Source organism: Panulirus ornatus, chromosome 24 (assembly GCF_036320965.1).
Source record: "Panulirus ornatus isolate Po-2019 chromosome 24, ASM3632096v1, whole genome shotgun sequence".
NCBI classification, from domain to species: Eukaryota; Metazoa; Arthropoda; class Malacostraca; order Decapoda; family Palinuridae; genus Panulirus; species Panulirus ornatus.
The window spans coordinates 9,096,529-9,118,649 of record NC_092247.1 but is presented as its reverse complement, the minus strand read 5'-3'; positions in this window follow the sequence as shown (position 1 = coordinate 9,118,649).

The window sequence follows — 22,121 nt, the reverse complement described above, 5'->3', positions numbered from 1 at the left end:
GACGTAAAGGAAGGATAAGAAAGGAAGACTGGAAAACTTGGCTAAGAGGAAACGAAACATAATTCAGTCTTTTCCTTCTGCTATTATCAGCATAAGCTGTTTACACTTTTCTTAATCATATGACATCAGATATTCGCCAGGTCTTAATTTAGACGACTCATACCACCCTTTATCCCTGATTTTATGACAGAAAGAAATCGAAAACTCATTTATGCCTTCCTGTCGTGTCCAAGCCGATTGAAAACAGTATCAGATTCTCTTGGTAAGTTTTGAATGCCACTGTCTTGTTTGAACACATTTTGAAAACGAATTGAATGTTATAAACGAACGAAATGAAAGTATAGAAAGCAGGCTATACGAACGAACAAAGAACACGTTGATAACCTAACAGAACAAATGAACACATGAAATACCATGTAAGCAAACAATCAACAAAAATGAATAAAGTATTTGAACTCACTCGCACACACTATTGAAGCAACACATACAAAAAGAAAACAGACAAATAACAACAACAGTCAGCAAAAGATGAGACACAAAAGGTCCTTCAACAAAAGACAACCGACTGTGTAGAAAAACAGACACACGCACATAACAAAAGGCCAAGAGCGGACCAGTGACCAACACGCGCCCGTGTAATCACCATTCCCAACGCTGAACAAAAGTGAACAACTGGAAATGTAAGGAATTCAAAGATAGAGGAGGAAGAACAGAAAACTGGAGATGAACAGATGAAAGGTTGGAGTTAAGAGGGACGGAGAGAGAGAGAGAGAGAGAGAGAGAGAGAGAGAGAGAGAGAGAGAGAGAGAGAGAGAGAGAGAGAGAGAGAGAGAGAGAGAGAGAGAGAGAGAGAGAGAGAGAGAGTAAATCACCCTGTTGCTCGTTGTTGCGAAAAATGGGATAACTCATTTATCTCTCTCTCAGCCGAGGGAGATAAGGTACATTATCCTTGATTCTGTTACTGTGAGATATTGGGCAAATCATCTCACAGTCTGTTGTGGGAGGTGTGGTGTGAACCATCTCACTGTTCTGTTATCAGGAGATATGAGGTGAACCAAACTACATTCCGTTATTATAAGATGTGGTGTAACCGATTCTATACTTATCATTAAGGATAAGTGGATAACTAATCCCTCTGTCTGCTAATGATAAATGATTCCTCCGATAGTTCATAGTATCGCTACCATCGTCACAAATAAGAGCATTACTCGTACGACCATTACTAAAACCACCTCTACCCTTATCATTATCAGAGCCACGACCACTTCTCTCACACTGCTATAATTACATAACCATCATCACCACCATCCACACTACCACCATCACCTCGACCAGTACCACAAAGTTGGCTATAACCATTACCACATCTACCACAACCACCATTATCTCTCTTGCTACCACCATTAGCCTCTAGCAATGCCCTTATGACTACTACCACAACCATTATTATTACTACCACCAACATTACCACCACAACCACCACACTACCACCACGAGCGTCTTCATCAGGTCGTAGTGATCTTGAACACTAATGCATCAGTCTCCCCTCCCTGGGCAGCCGCCATTTTCTCCTCAAGAGTCACTATTTTAGGCCAGTGTAATTAAGCTTTTTACTGAGGAAGACACGACGTCAAAACACGCTATATTCAGAATAGATCTATCACCGCTGTCTCTCTCTGGACCACCACATGAAGCTGTGTGTGTGTGTGTGTGTGTGTGTGTGTGTGTGTGTGTCATTATATAGAGTTTCCACATGATCCATCACTACCCTACTGCACACCTTGCTAACTACAGTTTTTGCATGAATTTTACAATCAGATTTTACTCATCTCTCCTTCTATACGGTCATCAGGCAGCTAGCTACAACACCACGCATCCATACACACACACACACACTTTGCAGCCCTACTCAATAGCAGAGTCACCTGCATTCTTCTCCATCTCGCTCACCACCCGCCATTCTCCAACAGGGCAAGATGCAACCTGACAGAAGCGGATAGCAGGAGGTGAGGGGACCAGGTTGTGGCTATGGCAAGATGGGGCACCCGCCTAACGAGTGCAAGCAAGCGACCAAGGACTCCGCTGGGTCACTTGATTACGTTTGGCCATACACAGAGGAGCCGCCAGTCACCTATATGAAGGCTTCGGTCAGCGGCTTCTACGTCATGGGTGAGATCAATGGCAATGGTGCTCGATGATGATGGACACGAGACTTAACCACATCTTTTATGCGATCGAATTGGAAGATTCGTGTATTCTGTGACGCTATCTTGTCATTCTATTCTATTCTACGTTAAGACAAGGAGGGGAACGGAAAATAGGGGGACCCGGAAACTGATAAGTGTCGCGACCGATAATTTGGCCATATAGGCTACGGTGATGGTGTTGGTCAGCAGCCATGTCGGTTGCAGTAAGGCCAATAGTGTTCAGATCGTCTGTAGAAAAGTCTGTGGCGTGATTTATTCAGCTGTTCTTGCAGTTCCATGGGCTCTATAAGAAACCCCACACAGCACCTCTTCTCTGCTACCTGACTTTAAGGTACTCTGATGTGTTGATCATTTGGATCACATATTCTGGTATCCATGTGATTATAAGAAATGATGATTAATCAACAGTTTTCTGAGTTAATCAAGCCAAAGGGTGCAAATATATGAATAATATACAATACAGACAGTGGAGCTGCACAAAAAGAGGGGTGGGATATTCAAGCAGTCTTTACACAAACACTGAGTTGGCAGCCTATTGATTATTGATGATGTTCATTGTGGTTGGAATAGGTTTGCTCTCCTGTACCCACTCTGACGGTCGCGTCGCGGTTGTGGTGCCGAACTGAAAACTCGGGGACGAGGTGGTACTGTATCTCAGGTGGCAGGAGGCAACAGTGACGAGGGTGGTGCAGTAGCTTCTCTCCAGATAGTTGAATTAGGGTCAGATAATGGATAGATGGAATCGCAAAGATCATTGTACTGAGCGTCTCTTGATAGTAGGTGTAAGAAAAACTGTGGATGAACTTCCATGCTCTTTTCTTGCATCTTTTATTGTAGTTCCATTGCATGGTGGACCGGGAGAAAAACCGGATAGGAGAGGAATGAGTGAACTTGGGAGAATAAAACTGTGCAGACGGTCTTGAGGTAAGGTGCAAGATGTTCACACCTTCTTTGAGTCGACGTGATATGTAGAGACAAGAGGAAGACTTCGTGATGGTTTTAACTCGTTCCTTCCAGTTGAGTTTGTGTTCCGGAGTGACTCCGAAAAACTTGGTGAACCAAACAGTCAAAAGAAGGTTTGTCTTAAACTCTTGTCTTACTTCTATGAAGTTTAGCTGATCTATTTGTTCAAAAAGGGATTATGATTTTGCTACGAACTCTATCCAGTGTTAACAACGAACATATTGGTTGGATGACCTACATGTCTTACGTTTTCAAGAGTTTACAAATATTTTGCGTATTTTGAAAAGCATCGTGACTTTTTGAGAATGATCAGTCGTTTACGGTTCCCTATAAACATGTAGTTTAACTACATATGTGAGCTAGACTCTTTCTCACATCAGCTGTCCAATATCAACTCAACCCGAGTGAAAGAACAATGACTAGTTTCCACAGATCTCTCAAAATCAGTAACAGACACACGAACTGCACATAGCAGACAGAAATAAAAGGTATATGGTACATTTTATGATCTGCTCTACAGCGTAAATCCTGTATAAGAACCTCTTAACGAGAGATGTTCCACCGCTTCACTAAAGTGAAGACTTGTACCCATGGAACTTACTATCGTCAAGAGAAGCAGAAAGATCCACTGTTGCTAGCTACTGGTATCGCCTCTGGTAATACCAACTCTATAACTTCTATAACTATTGTTGCCACTATTACCACTTCGGTAAGTAATACTGATCATACTTAAACTACCATGATAATTGCTATAGTTACTACTGTGCTCCTATCATTGCTGTCACTGTGAATGGTATAGCATAAACCTCCCCCCATAACCTGTTGATCCTGATACTGAAGTATATGAAGTATATGCAACTATTTTCATTGCAAGTGGAGAGCGTTGAGGAATTGATACAAGCGTGTGTGTGCAAACTTTGTGAGTGAGCGTGAATGTGAATATATAGAGCATACAAACCTCCTATGAAGGTGCGCGTTCATATGCGCTTTGTTCGTATTCATATACCTCCGCGTTGAACAGTTAGGTTCGGTAAAATGCTATCTGCTGCCTGTGTGAGCCTGATGGGAAATGATCGGTGTAGACCCCGTTGCTCACCAACGTGAGACGAAGGGTATTCGAGTGCTTAGTATTCGAATAGTCATTTCCCTATTAAGGGCGATCATAGCCTAGCGGTAGCGCTCCTGCCTGTTGCACAGGGGTCCCGGGTTCGATCCTGGCTGTTGGAGCACTGTATGTTATATATATGTACTTACTGTAATTATCTATCGGTGACTATCTATTAGCACTGTACGGGGAGAGAATTTTACAGTCGTTAGGTATCATCAGTTTAACGTTTTTTTGCTATCGACCAACCTCTAAACTGTCTACATCATCACTCTGGTATACAATCTTAAAGACTGTGATCAGATGTGTCAGTCTTTATGTTTGCTTATGTGTGTGTGTGTGTGTGTGTGTGTGTGTGTTGTGTCTCGGGAGTAGTGGTGGTGGTTGTGGTGGTGATGGTAGTGGTGGTGGTGGTGGTGGTGGTGGACCTTATTGATTGTCCCATTACAGTAATTTACCTCGACACCTTTGTTCCGTTGGGGTGTGCGTGAGGGTGTGTGAGCGTTGCTGGGAAGGTAGGAGGGAAGTGGAGTCGATGGGATGGGATATGAGCCTAAGGAAAGATGGTGGATGGAAAGGTACCTTCTCTCTCTCTCTCTCTCTCTCTCTCTCTCTCTCTCTCTCTCTCTCTCTCTCTCTCTCTCTGCTACTTCACTGTAAAGTCTTGGTACATACTGAAATAGTCATACTGGCCATTTCGTTAGTGGAGTGTATTGATGGTGTTCCACACTTGGTCAGATGTCTTCCACATCTTGGATTTGTACCCACCCGCCTGTAACACTCAACACAGTTACAAACCATTTATAAGCTGATATAACTGTACATCTTATAATCGTAAAATCCTATTATCTATCATGGGAGTACATAGGAAGGACAGATGATAGAGGGCCTGATAGTTTAAGACGAACCGCTGGAGGACAGTAGTGCAATCCAAAATTACATAGTGGAGCAGATAGCTCTTCCCCACCAACCACTATTAAGACTACGACAGCATAGTAAAGTAGAAGGCTCTTCCCCGCAGTATTGCAGATGGAAACAGGATAGTGAAGCAGGAGGCTCCTCCCCACTCATCACCATTGATGGAGACAGGATGATGAAATGGATGGCTCCTCCCCACTCACACTCTTGAGGAACGTTATATGAGCTTAGACGCGACAGCATTTTCTTTCTCGAAATGTGAGGCGTTAAATACTATCCATAACAAGACCTTCCTAACCTCACCAGCACAGTTAGGACGCTACAACCATCAGGGGCGGTCCGCTGGTGGCACAACATCTCAACGACTCATCTGCAAAACCACTTTACCTACACACCTGTAATGTATTGGTCACACTAGTCCTACTGTACTTCGAAGTACACTATAGCGCTCTTATCAATAACACACTATGACACTCACGCAGTGAACACCGCACTATTTGCTATATGATACAAGAATATGACTCGTGATATCTTTACGCAGAAAAGTTACGTTAGACTCAGAGTAACAACTGATCCCACAACCCTGATATAATGGGTTGTTATGGCTTGACAACCTGATTGGGAGGAGGGAGGGCTGAGGTGTGTAATGGGCAGAGGTGAGGGAGGGAGGCGGACCTTACATACGTCACTTGTGACGTGTGCAGCAACACCAGCTGTTGGAGGAGCGGAATCATCGCCATCTGCATCAGCTGTTGTCATCGACGTCCTAAGATACAAAATTGTCTTTCTACACTCCACCTTCTAACAGGAATATCATCATCAAACACTTATATCAAGAAGAAAAATATGAAGAATTTAGAAGTGCTCAGGAAAGAAGAAAATTCGTTTAGACGTGGAAGTGTTCCTCAAAGTGGCCAAACGCAATCATTCATCCCTCACCCATGAAATAGGACTGGATTCCTCTTGAGATGAGAGAGTCTCTGAAGTACTTCAAAGTAGGATTTATAATCAGACTATAACGCAAATCTTCACTTAAGTCCTACATGAGGTGGCGGTATTGTCCATGGAATGAAAACCAAAATGGAAGACTGGATGTTCAAAGACGAGAAGTGTTCCGCAATGCGGCATGAAGAAGCTTTTGCTTCCATGGTACATCCACACGCCAGTTACTCCTTCACTGGTACTACCATAAATACAACGTAACTAGTTATTTCCGCCAGCAGCTAATTTTTCTCATGTTCGTGAGAAGTTTGTTTACGTGACTTTCAAATGAATAAAACTGGAATTACTTTTCTTATATCATTTCCTGGTATAGAAAGTCGCTGAATTTGAATTCGTGATAAATGTAATTAAATGAGACTCGTGAATGTAACCAGTTATATGGTAAATCGTCGACTGTGTCGAAACAAGTAATTGCTTCACGTGTGGCGAAGCAGAGTTCATATTCTGATACTTTTACAAGTTGCACACCTGACTGTACGCTCACGAATACATCTTTTTCTTCCGTTGCAGGAAATTGATGTGATGAAAGTCATCTCGCCTCTGCTTGAAAGTTAGACTTGCAGGTGTTCTGAGCCTGCACCACTAAATGTTCATACCCTCTAAACTCTGATGTTCAAGATTACCACTGTGGCAAATGTCAGTGAAAAAGAGAGAAGCATGAGTCTCATACCAGGTCTTCCTTTAGAATGAAGAAAAGAAAAAAAAGAAGAAACTTTTATAAATGTTTTACAGGCGTGATGATAACAGGTACATGATTATAGACGTGATAAATGGCATGATGATTACAGGCAGGCATTTGAGACATGTGTTCCTCGACAGTACTGCAGTGTGGTCGAAACCGGCAGCACATTAGATATTGTAAGAAAAAACCTTTTTGTCAGAGTCTCATGGGTCATATACACGGTGAGAGTTAAGTGGTCTTGAAATCATCCCGAACAGCTGAAGAAGGTCATAAAAATATTTCGGTTGGTTGGTGTAACTTGACGGCCATAATGACCCTGGCAGTCGATAAGTTCTAAAGCCCAAATAACCATCGAACCAAACTCTCCAGAACAGCCAACCTCTTCCTGTGTCCTCCGACTCCTTACATCACCATATACAGTAGACAACATAGTGTGACGATCAATATCAACAGACCCACCAACGGGAGCCATCGCCAGGTGATGAGTGGATATTTGTTCTGATGGCAACCACTCCCTTTCTCATGAATACAAGACCAGTTCATAGTGGTAGCACTGAAGAGATGATCTATTAACACAAAGAGTCAGTTTGACGATTCTTGTTGATGTGGTGTCATAAAACACCGTGACACACCCGGTTGTGGCTGTACGATAAACGAAGACAAACACAACCAGGAAGATTTCAACAACTGGGTGTACAAAGATCATGAAATTTATGATTCTAACTAAATGGAGTAAATGAGGAGAAGCATATGTTTCTGAAATAAGGCGAGTGATGAATAAACCACTGTGTACAAGACTGAACTACGAACTACGAACCCACTTCAGAGAGGACAGATTAAGTCGGCGAATCCGTGGCCAATTATTCTTTGGTGAAATTGTATAAAGAAATAATACACAGCGCATAAAACTCAAGTTCCTGCATTATGTGTCTGAGATATCATTATAATTGTATAATCGTTCGTAAGGGCTTTGTTATATATGTGATATATTAATAATCAAGAAAAAGTCCTCTTCTTTTTTCTGTAGATCCTCTTAAAAAGATATATATATATATATATATATATATATATATATATATATATATATATATATATATATATATATATATATATAGTTCATCCAAAACAGGCCACCAGAAATGATGTTCCTAACCCCCTTATCCTGGGGAACAGCCATGCACACGACTAGCTAACCATTATTAGTCTCACGATCGTAAATATAATTTTCATTGTTACTAGACCTTAAAAAGAACGATGCCTCAAGCAATTGTATATCTATTAACCTAGACACGAGTTTATATTTCCTTATAATTACGCATAATTAGAGAGTTGTGCCGCACAGGACTTTGTCTCTTGAAGCGGAGCCAAAAGTGACCATCAGCGCCGGGAGGTGACCTTCCCTCGCTCCTGTCCATATTGGCTCTGCCTACCACCAGCGTGGAAAAGTAACTGAAGATGATATATATATATATATATATATATATATATATATATATATATATATATATATATAGTTAATCCCTGCCAAAATAAATGCTAAGTACTAAATATTAGGAAAATTATTCATTCTCATTCATGAAATCACTTCACAGATTATATAAACAGCCTTTTGTCCCTTGAACACTACTACGTTCCTTATAAAGATAAACCAAAAACTTAGTAAAAAAAAGACGGTCTGCTATACAGGTATAAGTACGACAACACCAAACACCTAAACGTTCTGGGTGGGTTCAAGATATCCTTTTTGAACATGATCAAGAAATGAACGTTTTTCTTTTCATATCATATGAAGAACACTTCTTCCCGCCCGGGCTGATGTTGGATGAATTGGTCTTCAAGCCAAGAAATGGTTTAGTGGTAGTTAACTAACAGCAACTATCCTTCCAGAACATGACAAACAAAGTTGGGCAAAGCGGAGGCAATTTAAGGACCAATCACGTCCCCATATTAGCTTCTGTTGCATGCTACAGTCCAGAAAATTACCTCTGTGTATATCATCACCTGCCTGATATATTATGTTATATTTCTTTGTACCAAAGACGAGAGTGGTGTGGTAAGTGCTTGGCGATGTCTTCCATCTACCTCACTATCGTTATGATCACTAAAATATGAGGCATGTCACCTATGATATTTTCAACACTTCGAAATATTCATTTGAAGCGAATCTTTCCCGTGATTTATATGTAACAACTATGACAGTCAGTTCGTGTAGAATAATAATATTGCTTGACGAAGTGCTCACTGCTGAGGAGTCTTCCCATGAGTGTGACACGGTCCTGCATGCAGACATTCATGTATAAATACACTCACACATTCATACATACACACATACAAATGTACATAAATATACCCACAAAATGCAATATCCCAACTCTTGCCTCAGTAGAAATCCCTTCCCTTCCTGCACAGCTAGGCAATTACACAGACACACAAACACAAAATATACACAAAGGTACATATACCAAACAACCACAGAAGTAAAGAAAGAAAATTTGCAATATCTTTGGAATATCAAATCTTTAGAATATTGAGGATGTAATATAGGAAAGATCTCGCAAATTTTCTTTCATTGTTCCTGTAGCACTTTACTGCATATGTTATCAGTCATTCTTTCTCCTGTATCTCCATATATATATATATATATATATATATATATATATATATATATATATATATATATATATATATATATATATATATACTCCAACAGCACAAAAAATAAGGGTAAAATTCTCAAATAGATTGGTCGGGCTCATTCGCTAGCAGAGCCCCATTTCGTTAATTTAGAACCCGTCCTCGTGAACGGTAAATTAACTGGTGCACTAAGTGCCAGAGATGCGGTGGAGGCGTTTAAGGTGTTACCTTAACAATATCCTGCTCCGGTGCAGAAGTATCCAGCATTTTATGGTTCAATCAAACGCTTAGCACCTCAGTATCCAGCAGCTTACAGGAAGGAGTAAGCTTTTTAATGTATGACTGACGATTAAAACCCCAGGTATTATTATCATTATCATCATCTTTATTACATATGATCACTAATCTATTTCATTTTAGATTTATCATTATCATTATTGTTATCATCATTATCAATAGTATTATCATCATATCATAATTATCAATATCATTATTGTTGTTGTTGTTAACATAAATATTATGGTTATGATTGTTATCATTGCCATTATACAAACCAAAACTCAAAGGGGTTTCTGCAGCTTCAAGGCTGCGCTACAACTAGCAGCAGGGATAGGATGATTCCCTTAGAGTGAGTTTATGGACGAGATTATACTCGCCTTAGGTGACTTTTTACTTGTGGGGTAAACGCAATCAGAAAGACTCCAGTCTTGCTTTTAATATAAGAAAAAAGAACGTATATATATATATATATATATATATATATATATATATATATATATATATATACATCATCTCACATACGTCGTCTAGAGTCTAGACGGAGCGAATATGCGAAGCTACATCGACAACGGGAAAGATGAACTTCCGAAAAACAAGCAACAATTATTTATTTGTTTTGTGTACGATACGACCCAAGACGACCACGCTTGCGTTCCCCTCTTCATTGGTCGTGTCTTGCGGCTACCCGATCAACGCTCCTTACTCCTTCTTGAGACGACGTGCTATTGGACGATGAGAAATCGACTCCGTTATGATGAAGACGGAGAGGCGAGGGGGGAGCCGAGCCTTGAAGCAGTAGAACGGTCAGTGCTGTGGCTGGGCCGTAGCGGCGGCGTTGATAACCCAAGTGCGTCCAGAACCAGTCACAGTACACCCGACACTGAGGCTCCCAGCCTCCCGCTCCCCAGTGCTGCTACAGGCAGCTGCGAGGCTGGAGCCGTTACTCAGGCCTCCAGAGGGGAACTAGAGAGCCAACGTCCGCCCGGCGCGTTTGGAGTGGTGTCGGCGGAGGCGCGGTAATTGTCGGGTGCAGAGGGAGAGAGCAGTTCGGCAGTGACGAATGGCGACGTGGGTCCGACATGAGGAGGGTGACCGTATAACACCTGACGATTCCAGGGGGAACGCATGACGTCCTCAACACTTCTTAAGTATCATACCCACGAGACAGACAGCGGTACGCGACGCCTACCAAACAGACGCCACCGTACCGCCGCTTCCGAAGCCCCGCTCAGTACCACTTTCGCTCGGTCCGGCTGCTTCACGCCTGCCCTCGGCCTCAGCGGCAGGCGTGCTCGCTGCCTCGGCCTATATTTCCAAACATGACACGAAAATTATACGTGCAGGGGGCACGTCCGGGGGTAGTCCTCGGAACCCGGCGGCCGCTAAGGGGTCGTTAGGGCCTTCAGGTAGGCGATCATTACGCTGATATAAAAGGCTTCACCTGGTAGCCTGCCACGGTCCCAGCCAACAGCCCCCCGACACCACCTCACCAGGATTCTCATCACAAATATTCATACACCTTCACTCTACCTGCTGCTCCCACGCCTCACACACAACACACGTTGCAACCCTGTGCTTCGAGGAACAACAAGAAACATCCATATCATTTGATAGGAGAATTGTTTTGCCCAGATATTCCCCAGTGAACCATTGTCTCACTGATTATATTACCAAATAATGAATTCCTATCTGTAGATTATTTCGACTACATTCAAGACTTACAGAGGGAGACCATACAAGGAATATGTAATACTGAACTAACTTAGATCTTCTTAAATAAGTTGGAAAGTAGTGAACAGACTGATGAAGAAGCGTAAGATTAAGATGGCATTGTAAATTCTCTCTCTAGGTTGACTGTGTGTAGTACAAGGTGTGTGAGTGAGACGGAGGTGGAAGGATGAGCGAGCTGGTTGTGATCGGTACAAGGTGTATGTGTGAGAGAATGAGAGAGGGACGAAGGTGGCAAGTTGCATGAGCTGATTGTTCAGTACAAGGAGTATGAGTATGTGAGTGAGACGGAAGTGGCAGGTAGAGCGAGCTGTTTGTGTTTGGCAGAGAGAGAGAGAGAGAGAGAGAGAGAGAGAGAGGTCGAAGAGTGCGCGAGCTGGTTGTGGAGGGTCAGCAACGTGATGTCATTGTCAAGCAGCCTCTATTACATGTAATGGACGACTCGACACCCGTCATTTTCTCTAGCGGCGCTTGGTCGTGACGCTGGCCTCCCGCTCACTTGTCAGAAAACAGTGAGTGTGTGTGTGTGTGTGCGTGTGTGTGTGTGCGTGTGTGCGTGTGTGTGTGTGTGAATATACAGCTTCACCTATCTCGAACAGAACCCCTCACCCATTGCTTCCAGTTTTACGTTCACTTGTAATTAACTTCATTTATAAATATTCTTTCTTATTTCCAGCGTTGAGATAGAATCTGACCTTTATAGGCACTTTTACAGGGAAAATAGATGGACTCAGATAAAATCTATTGGACGTTCAACACTGAATTTCAGAGCACACACACACACACACACACACACACACACCTCCAGGAGTTCCCAGATAGAATGACACGTTACGTAGGTTCTAACTGTGCTATACAAAGGAGACATTAAGACAGGAACAAGACGCTGAGCATCGTATCTCGAGACCTTTGGGCTACTGCCTCAACCCCGCCTTCACATTGCACCACCAGTCCAGGCCCTTTGTGCAGAGGTGATGTTTCCCTTGTTATATAATTTTGAATTACATGGTCATGCAATCATACAATTTACATAATGATACATATGTATCGGATCTTGACACGATATAACATCAACTACGACAATATAATGTGTACACGCACACACACACACACATGCACACACATGCACACACAAGAATACACACATGCATGAGTACACATAAGTTGTGTATGTGATGCAAGTCATTATTATGCTACCATATATACTCAGAACGTGGTCAACAGAAATTAAGATTTGCCTTATTTCGATCAGATTGGCTGATGTTGACAGTTTTTTTTAGTTCTAATTATAAACTTAACTTTCCATATTCCTCATCTATGAAGTATTTGACATGTACGTTCCTCACTTTCTTTGTTCTATAACTGTAGTGATATAGACGTGTTCAATGTATTTCGTATATCTGTGCCTCCCCGCTACAGAAAACTGCATTGTTATCCTTTCCACAATTTCCCTTTTTATGGAACAAAGGAACGTTTAGAATGTGTATATTTAAACACAGTCGTAAAGAAGCTAATCTGGGCAATAGTGTGTCTATTGAAACAACAAATTTAACTGAATGAGTAAGATTTCACTTGTAAGGTGCAACTCATAGCAATGGTCGTATAGGCTTCAAGTTACTGAGTGTACGTGTGTGTCTGTATGAGCGCACTTATAATTACTTATTTGTAGTTAGCTGATTGCCCAGTACACAGAGGTAGCTCTACAGACGTGGAGTTACATCTCTTGTGCTTTCTCGATAATCACACAACTTTTTAAACATTTATGTCAACATTGCGTTTACTTCTCCCAACCGCTGTTGTGATGCTGTAAATGCATTTCTTTCCATCTTTTCTTGTCAGCTTGTTGCTTGGTTTTAAGAAATGGCTTCTGGTTCTTCTCTCTTTTTCATTTTCGCAAAACGGCTCACTGTCGACACTATCAATCAGGTTTAAAACATTAATGGTTGTGATCAAGTGTGTGAGTGTATGTATTTGTGGTTGAGAGAGTTTGTTTCGCCTGATCGTCGACCATCTAGCTTTCCTCTAAGAAACTGAGAGAGACATAGAACGTTACTCTCCTGACATAGTATACCTGTACGACATTTCAGATGATAAGTTTTGAAACCCTCAGCTTTCTCACGTCTTTCCTAACAGCTGTGACCTGTCTCATCTTTTTTTCTCTTATCCCTAAGGGCTTTTAACTTCCTCTAAAGGTCTTCGATCATTTATCCTCCTCCCTCTTTTACTTTTTCATTCTTTTAGATATTTGTTTTATGTTTTATTTAAGGCTCGGTCTCTCTGAGGATCTTTGTCCGTGACTGAAGCCTACGACAAGAAGAAATAAGATTCTCCGAGAGTGAGGTACATGGGAAGATTCACATAATCAAGTACATAAAGCAGTTATAATACCCACCATCAGTATCAGCAATTGCTATAAAAGATATATATTATCACATACAATAATTATATCCCATGTCATCACATACAACAATTGCATCCTATATCATTGCACAGGAAATTTATTCGCTCACATCACGTCCTATATACAACACCTATATCTCATACCACACACACACACACACACACACACACACACACACACACACAGCACTTATAGTTGACACAATAGCAAAAATACAAGTAATGATTAGATTATTGTGTGCTTATGATACCTTCAGACACATCACCGTCACATACATACCAGTTTTATGAATAAGGAGTAACATGAAAAAGCTATAAACCGAGTTATTACATGCATACAAGTTGCAAAAGTTAGCCTCATATTGCCATAAACATGCAACAGTTGCAAAGCGCACACTATCCCACAGTTCTCCCATACATATGAAAGTTTTAACTTATTTGACAGACAAATTTGTTACACATTATCCCTACAAAAGTTTTACGTTCATATATATATATATATATATATATATATATATATATATATATATATATATATATATATATATATATATATATATATATATATACACTTAGAAAAATGCTCACTGTAAAATGGAGGATAGACAAACATGGCCTCCTCTGCAATACCCTCAGACTCATGTACTGAGGAAGAACCTTCCACGGTCTGCTGCGCGGCTAGCCAGTCCACATCGCCTCTCACCTCCACCGCGGTCTGCCCCCCACTCCAGCCAGCTCCCTCCAGCGACATGGCACATCCAGCAACCTTACCCCACAAGACACTTACACTGCTAATGATTTTCTTATAAGTCAGATCTTTAGAGCCGACTGGTGAACCCGTCAGGCTAATAGGTATGATTACTGGTCTGCGCCGGAACTGAGTAGATGATGAAAGACGGCTTAATTTTGATTGAACGGATTTGATCTTATTAATCAAACTTTCAACAACTCGTAATCTTTTCCTTCTCCTTCTCCATTGCACGTGATCCCCGTTCGTTATATTACCTTCCCTGTTGTGATGAAGGCTTATGACTCGACAGTACCAGTGCACAAAGAGAGGAGGAGTCTTGTTCACCGCGAAGATGTCGGGTAACCTCTCTCATTACCCAGATGTTGCGACCATGTGAGCGTCTTCGCCTCACGACATCTGCTCGGAACGTAAGCGAAGTTGTGATCCCAGGTGTAGATGTTGGTAATGCTCCTGACGCTATGATTTCAGGTGTTGGTGACGTTCCTGAACCCATGTTCAGTCGCTGACGTGACTGACCCTAAGAGTCAAGCGTCAAGGATATTGATGAATAGGTTATAAGTGTTGGGGATGCTGGTGATCTAAGGTTTAGGTGGTGGCGTATAAAAGGCTGGCATAACTTTTGTTGATAGCCTTCCGCCCTTGGTAGAGTGTGACAGGTCGACAACCACACGTCCGTGGTAGCGCGTGACAGGTCGAAAACCACACGTCCTTGGTAGACTGCGACATGTCTGTCGTCTTTCTCTCGCTCTCGGGGATGCGTCAGGAAGACAAACTCTCGTCCTTGGTAGAGTGTGACATGTCGTCTTACCCTCATCCTTGGGAGAGCTTGTCAGGTCGCTATTCTCGTACAAGTGTGTCAAATACATTACGAAAACGGAATACTACGGCTATACAAATTTGTAAACAACAACAAACAGCAAATATTTCCCTGAATATACTACGAAATCCTCAAATGATAAACTCAACTTACTTATAGAAGTGAGTACTGACAATGATTATACATAAAAGACCTAAAGAAAAATAGAGTTGATCCAGGAGTTGCACCGTCCCCCCATCCTCTGGTCTGAGCTGCTACTGCGGGGGACGCGGCGCGCAAGAAGCACACATCTGCCACGCGTGGCCATGTTTGTCACTGGTAATTTATTCCTCAAAAAAAAAAGTATTCGGAATGCTACACTGTGGCGTGGACTCTGCCATGGGAGACACTATCATTTCCATCTGATTGTACAGGAGTCACTCTCTCACTGACATCTCTTGTAGACAAGCTTAACAACGCTGCTCTACGTTTTAATCCAAATGATTAACTTTAAGAAGACGCAACATTTTTTTTTATTTCTACCTTTTTTTTTTGTTATTACCTGCGGACGGGGAGTACGAATCTTGCATGAATCATTGGAGTAACTTTGTTTCTTTTTATATATATTTCTTATAATCTTGCCATGATCCTATACATAAGGATATTGAGGAAGATGAAAATATTAAAAAGATTATACTTTCTGTATGTCGTAATTATTAATATATATGAACGTTTCTTTGTTCTGTCATCTCGCTTGAAGCTTGTTAATGACAAGGCTAATTATTTACATGGTTGGAAATTGATTTGATAATGGAATATCCATGTTCCTTAACCATCCAACAACAAAAGACACATAGAGAAAGTTTCTTACGTACTAATCAACATAACACGAATTCCTTAGGAAAAAAAACTGTCCATCTCATAAACTGAAGTTTTGTAAGGAGCTAATCAACAAAGACTCAACTTCCTCTGACAAAATCGTCAAATTGGAAAACAATGTGACACTTACTGTAGTCAATCATGTCATAAAAATTTCCAGCATGACAGGAAATCATCTTTCCCATATCTTCATATCTAACGTCTCGCCTGAAGTTATAAACTCTTCTGTTCAAATCTCTCCCCATTTCACCAATATAAACAATGTGAGAAGATTCTCTACAAGTTAATGTACATACAACTGTGTCTGTTTTATAATGGTAAAAACGATGAATTTATTGATAATGATATCATTGCTGATAACAGGAATGATAATATCATTAATACTGATTATAATGATAATGACAATGATAATGATGATAATGATGATGATGATAACAATAATGATGATAATAATAATAACGATAATGATAATAATAATGATAATGATAATAATGATAATAGTAATGATGATAATGATAACAATGATAATAATGATAATTTTGTCTGTCCTTGGCGCTACCTCACATTTGCAGGAAACGGCAAACACATTAGAAAAAAATATCACCATCATCATTACTTTTATCATTATTATTATTATCATTATCATTATTATTATCATTATCATCATTATTATCATTATTGTCATTGTTATCATCACTATCATTATTATCATTATCATTATTATTATTATTATCATTATTATTATTATTATTGCTATTATCATCATTATTATTGCTATTATCATTGTCATTGGAAAGTTGATCTAAAATCGTATTTTCAAAGCTAATGTGACAGACAGACAGCTTTATCCAACGGGAGATACGAAGAGTGGAAGGCACAGACAAACAGAGTGGCAAACGCGTCGAGATTCATAAACTCCCCACTCCTCCTGAGGGACAATAAACTCCCCACTCCTCCTGAGGGACAGTAAACTCCCCACTCCTCCTGAGGGACAATAAACTCCCCACTCCTCCTGAGGGACAATAAACTCCCCACTCCTCCTGAGGGACAATAAACTCCCCACTCCTCCTGAGGGACAATAAACTCCCCACTCCTCCTGAGGGACAGTAAACTCCCCACTCCTCCTGAGGGACAGTAAACTCCCCATTCCTCCTGAGGGACAGTAAACTCCCCACTCCTCCTGAGGGACAATAAACTCCCCAATCCTTTTGAGTGATACTAAACTCCCCACTCCCTTTGAGGGACAATAAACTCCCCAATCTCTTGAGGTGTAATCACCAAGAAAATAGTGTTTAAGAATTTATAGTGGCGCCTAAATTTGGTGAGGGCAAGAGCGAGTTTACGAGAGCAGGTAAAGGAGGGAGGCCACTGCCGGTCAAAATGTTAGGACAGCTTCTCTGGTCTTCTTGGTGGAGGTGGAGGACTGTGTTTAATGTTGCTGTGGTCAGATGAGAGGAAACATTTCATCCATAACGTGGAGGGAATTATTTCTGGCAAGTAAACATTGAAGAGAGGTCGGGGCTGTTTGAAAATAGTTGTTCTTCATAATAAGTGCATGACTTGAAAGTACTTAGTTACCTAGACGAACTTTTTAGATTTAATATATTTCATTAAATCAGTAAAACTAACTTCCATATCTAATCATTTGATTCCCGGAAACTCAGGAGTACGACATACCGATATGTGAAGTATCACACAAGACTCTTGCGAAATTCAGGAGACGAATGTGGCGTTATCACCATGAACAACGAAAGGGACTCCATGGTTCACGTCACATTTCTCAGGTCAATTCACTTCTGTTCAAAGGTTCGTAATGATACTTTCCCTCAACAAGAAAATAGAAAAGTTGATACTTTCAAATGCTATGTTTTCTCTTTTTGATCATGTGTCTCCTCTACCATGTGTACTTGTTCTACTGTCATCTTCCCGAAACCAGAACTCTTTTGTAGCTTCGCATTCCCTAAAGTGCTTCCATTAAATTCCCTCTCGGCCATGCCATCCAAACACTTAAGCCCACTAAACCACTGACGACAATGTGTAACCCAAAACACCCCCACTAGAATAGCGGATACACGACCCTAAAACACCTGTTGGTCCAGCTATCTAAACAACATCAAATTGAATCAATTCTATTTGCCTGTAACCTCCTGTTCACGGTCAGTAGCCTCCCATTTGTACCATGTCTTCCTTTCCTATAAGATATCCATGTCAGCATATACGCTTTACTGGTCATGATAGAAATACTAATGATATTTTGTTGACTATCAAGAGAAAACCAAAAAAAAAAAGAAAATAGTAAACCCCATAAAATCGTTTGTGTTAAGCAAGCTGAAAAAAGTGAGATGATGACAAGATGAGGAAGAGAGTAGAAGGTGAAGATAAGATACAAATGGATATAAAGTAGAGAGAGAGAGAGAGAGAGAGAGAGAGAGAGAGAGAGAGAGAGAGAGAGAGAGAGAGAGAGAGAGAGAGAGAGAGAGAGAGAGAGAAGCAGTAAATCAAGAAGGAAGAGTGTGGTTGGTGGACGCGGGGGACAGCCAAGTGACATCTTGGAATTACCTTGTCCACACCTCCGCCCTCCCTCCTCCTTCTTCCTCCTCCTGACGAAGGCTCGCTGACGGCACCACCACCACCACACCACCACCACCACCGCAATCTCCAGCTACTACCTACTGGTGCTGGTGATTGTTGACGTGATGGATTTTGGCGCAGGTGGTGTGGGAGGTGGCTGATGCAACATATCACACACATGCGGTACTCAAAAATGATCTATCATTAAAGAGAGAGAGAGAGAGTTCTCACTATATCGTGTGTACTCCAGAGGATTAAATTCATCTATAAAAGCTCATTTCATTAATAGAAGAAAGGGATAACAAGGCCCCCTAGAGTACAAAAACTGTTTACGATGATATCCACAGTTTACAAACTTGACCAAAGACTTTTGCACTAAACGTTCTTTCGTTTTGCTCAAATACGTCACGGGCCACACTCAGCCATGGTGTGCCCCACATCACGCGTTACTTTAACCAAGGTGGCTGGAGGTGACGAACTCCATAGTCCAAGTCCTGGATCGTCAACTTACCACACCTACAGCACACACTCGCGGGACCAAAGTGCCCCTTTCTCGCTCCTCCCGTGATGTATGTTCTGGCAACCCTTGTCATACCATTACTCATGCACAGTTCATGAGGACCTGTGATACATAACAAATAACTGATACACTAGACACCAAGGTGAGTGCAGCTCGGTGTCATACATCACCGTCGCCATAAGGTAATACACTATGCAAGCTGGACACGCTCGTCAGTCAATCATCACCTCCGACACACAGCACAAGGAACGGCCAGCGACAGTGTGTTACGTCAGCCGAACAAGAATATATGAACGAACTTTCCTGGCGAACATTAAACAGCGTATCAGGTTATGCGCGATCAATCACCTCATGAAAACTAATGACAGGTAGATGAATACTCTCTTTGTTGGTAACGCTCTAAGTTTTCAGCGAACGGGGGAGACAAAGTAAACCACAGTACACTCACATGTAACACACACAAATCAGCGCTGACGTAAACTACTCACACATCAAAGCTTGTGACGTAAATTCACTGAAACTTTTATGATCAATTCCTTACAGTAAATTTTACAGCTCAGTCCATCACAGCAAACAATAAACTCTCACATACGACTGACTGACGGTCACCAAGAGCTTGCAAGCAATGCTCGCAAACAAATACGTTACGTCAGTGATAAATTTTATGGCCGTCAGATTAATAACATAATTAATAGGGGAGCGCCTGCCTCAGAATTAGCCGTTCAGTTCTTATTAACCGTGGTGATGGATGCGATCGCCAACAAAGAGTATAAAAGGAAGATTCCGATTGTGCCACAGAAACGATTAAGTAAGTAAAGGCTGCGGCTACACTTGTGTCTGACAGACGATCCATTAAGCTGGCCGAAGATGGAGAAGTATGGTAAATTTGCAAGGATTAATGCCTCACTGAGAATCCATTAATGAATCACTTAAAAGAGCTGTCAGATGTCAACGCACTTGAAAATACGCTTCACATATTGTTGTGTACACGTCCTAAAGTGGAGTATTTCTTGGCGTATAGGCAAAGATAATTGAATCATATTTTCCAACATCATATAAATTTACTTGAACATAAATGGATGAAAGGTTTCGGAGTTTATTACAAACTCGAGGAAGACAAAACTATCGGTGTCCTTGATGCTAAAATCACTCGTACTGACACATCGCATAGCCTTCTCTTCAACCACTTGTGGACAAGGAGTCAATCGCCAATAAGTAAGGAGTGTCTCTGAACTGAGTCATGACTCAGGACTTGACTCTGAGCAGATCAGTTTAGCAGCGATGGACTTGGATGCCGTAGTGTCAGATATGCAGTGAAGGAGATCGATCGCATTCATGTGAATATAAGAGGAAGTACCTTCAGATGTATGGAGGATTTGTGAGTACTAGCATTCTTCCTACTTTCCACAGCCTCAAATCTGGTTGTCTCATACACGAGATCAAGTGTCATAAGAATCTTGTTGGATTTTTCCACATCGAAGCTCTACAGGGAACCCGAGGGGCATCTTGACGATAGGAATGGGTCAGACAGGAGTTGCGTCCTGGAAAGGATGGTGGCCATTGCAGGGAGCAAAGCAAGCCGCTGTGTTGCTGTGCAGTATCTCGAACACAAGTGACTAGAGATGTCATCAGTATAGATATATGAACGTTAAAAGTAATATGAATTTCTATGTTCATCAGGTAGCAAATGGGTCAGGTATAATACCTTGTTCCTCAGATACTGGTACGTCAAGTATAGAGCCTTATTCCTAAAGTACTGGTGGGTTTGTTGTAGAATATATACATTTATATATATATACATTTATATGAAAGGTTTAGAGAGGTTGTATACAGGTTCTTGTCCGTTACATGCCCTCCTGGTAGCCTCAGGCGCGGTAGTCCTTTGGGAGACCATGTGATAAGTGGTCTTCAGTAATTTAGCTGTTATAGCCTGAGTTATATCAGTAATTCCCCGTCGCTACCTGGCTGACCCTGGTCTCGTTGCCTTCTATGTCCCTCCTCTCTCCTCCCAAACTTGGCTGACATGTGCCTCTTCTCTGTTTCACCCCCGTCGCTCCACCTGACTAACCCTGCCTTCTTTACTCTCTCCATCCCATCTCCACTCTACCTAGTTGACTCTGCTGGATCTCAGCTCTTTCCCCATTCCATACCCTTACCTCTGCCTGGCTGACCTGGCTTTGTCTTTTCTTTCTACATTTTTTGTTGTTCCTCGTGATCTCATCGTCTTCTTCATTTCACTCCATCTTCTCCATATGACTTTGGTCATGTCCACGCCGCTATTACAGATAAAGTATAGCTCACTCGACCCACACCAACAGAGTGTGGCTCACTCAAATGAGCACCGTAACTTCAGAATTCTTTTCATGGTTTCCAGTATATCATGGTAACTCACGATGCGTTGTTAACGCCTCTTTTGAAAGCAGTATGGCACTACAACCGTCTTTTCGTGGCACCGAATCATACAAATCTTGATATCATTAGAAAGTTTCCTCTCAGCACAAATGCAAATATACCTGGCCTGCCATTAAATCACTCATTCATCCAATTTCATTTTAGGATAGCGTCCTCAAGATATCTAATCCGTCCTATACGAAACTCTGAAGCAAGACGAAAATATATGTAGACATCATTTCCAAGGGAACTTTTCTCAGACTGATACATCGTAAACACAACAAGGATTGCCATC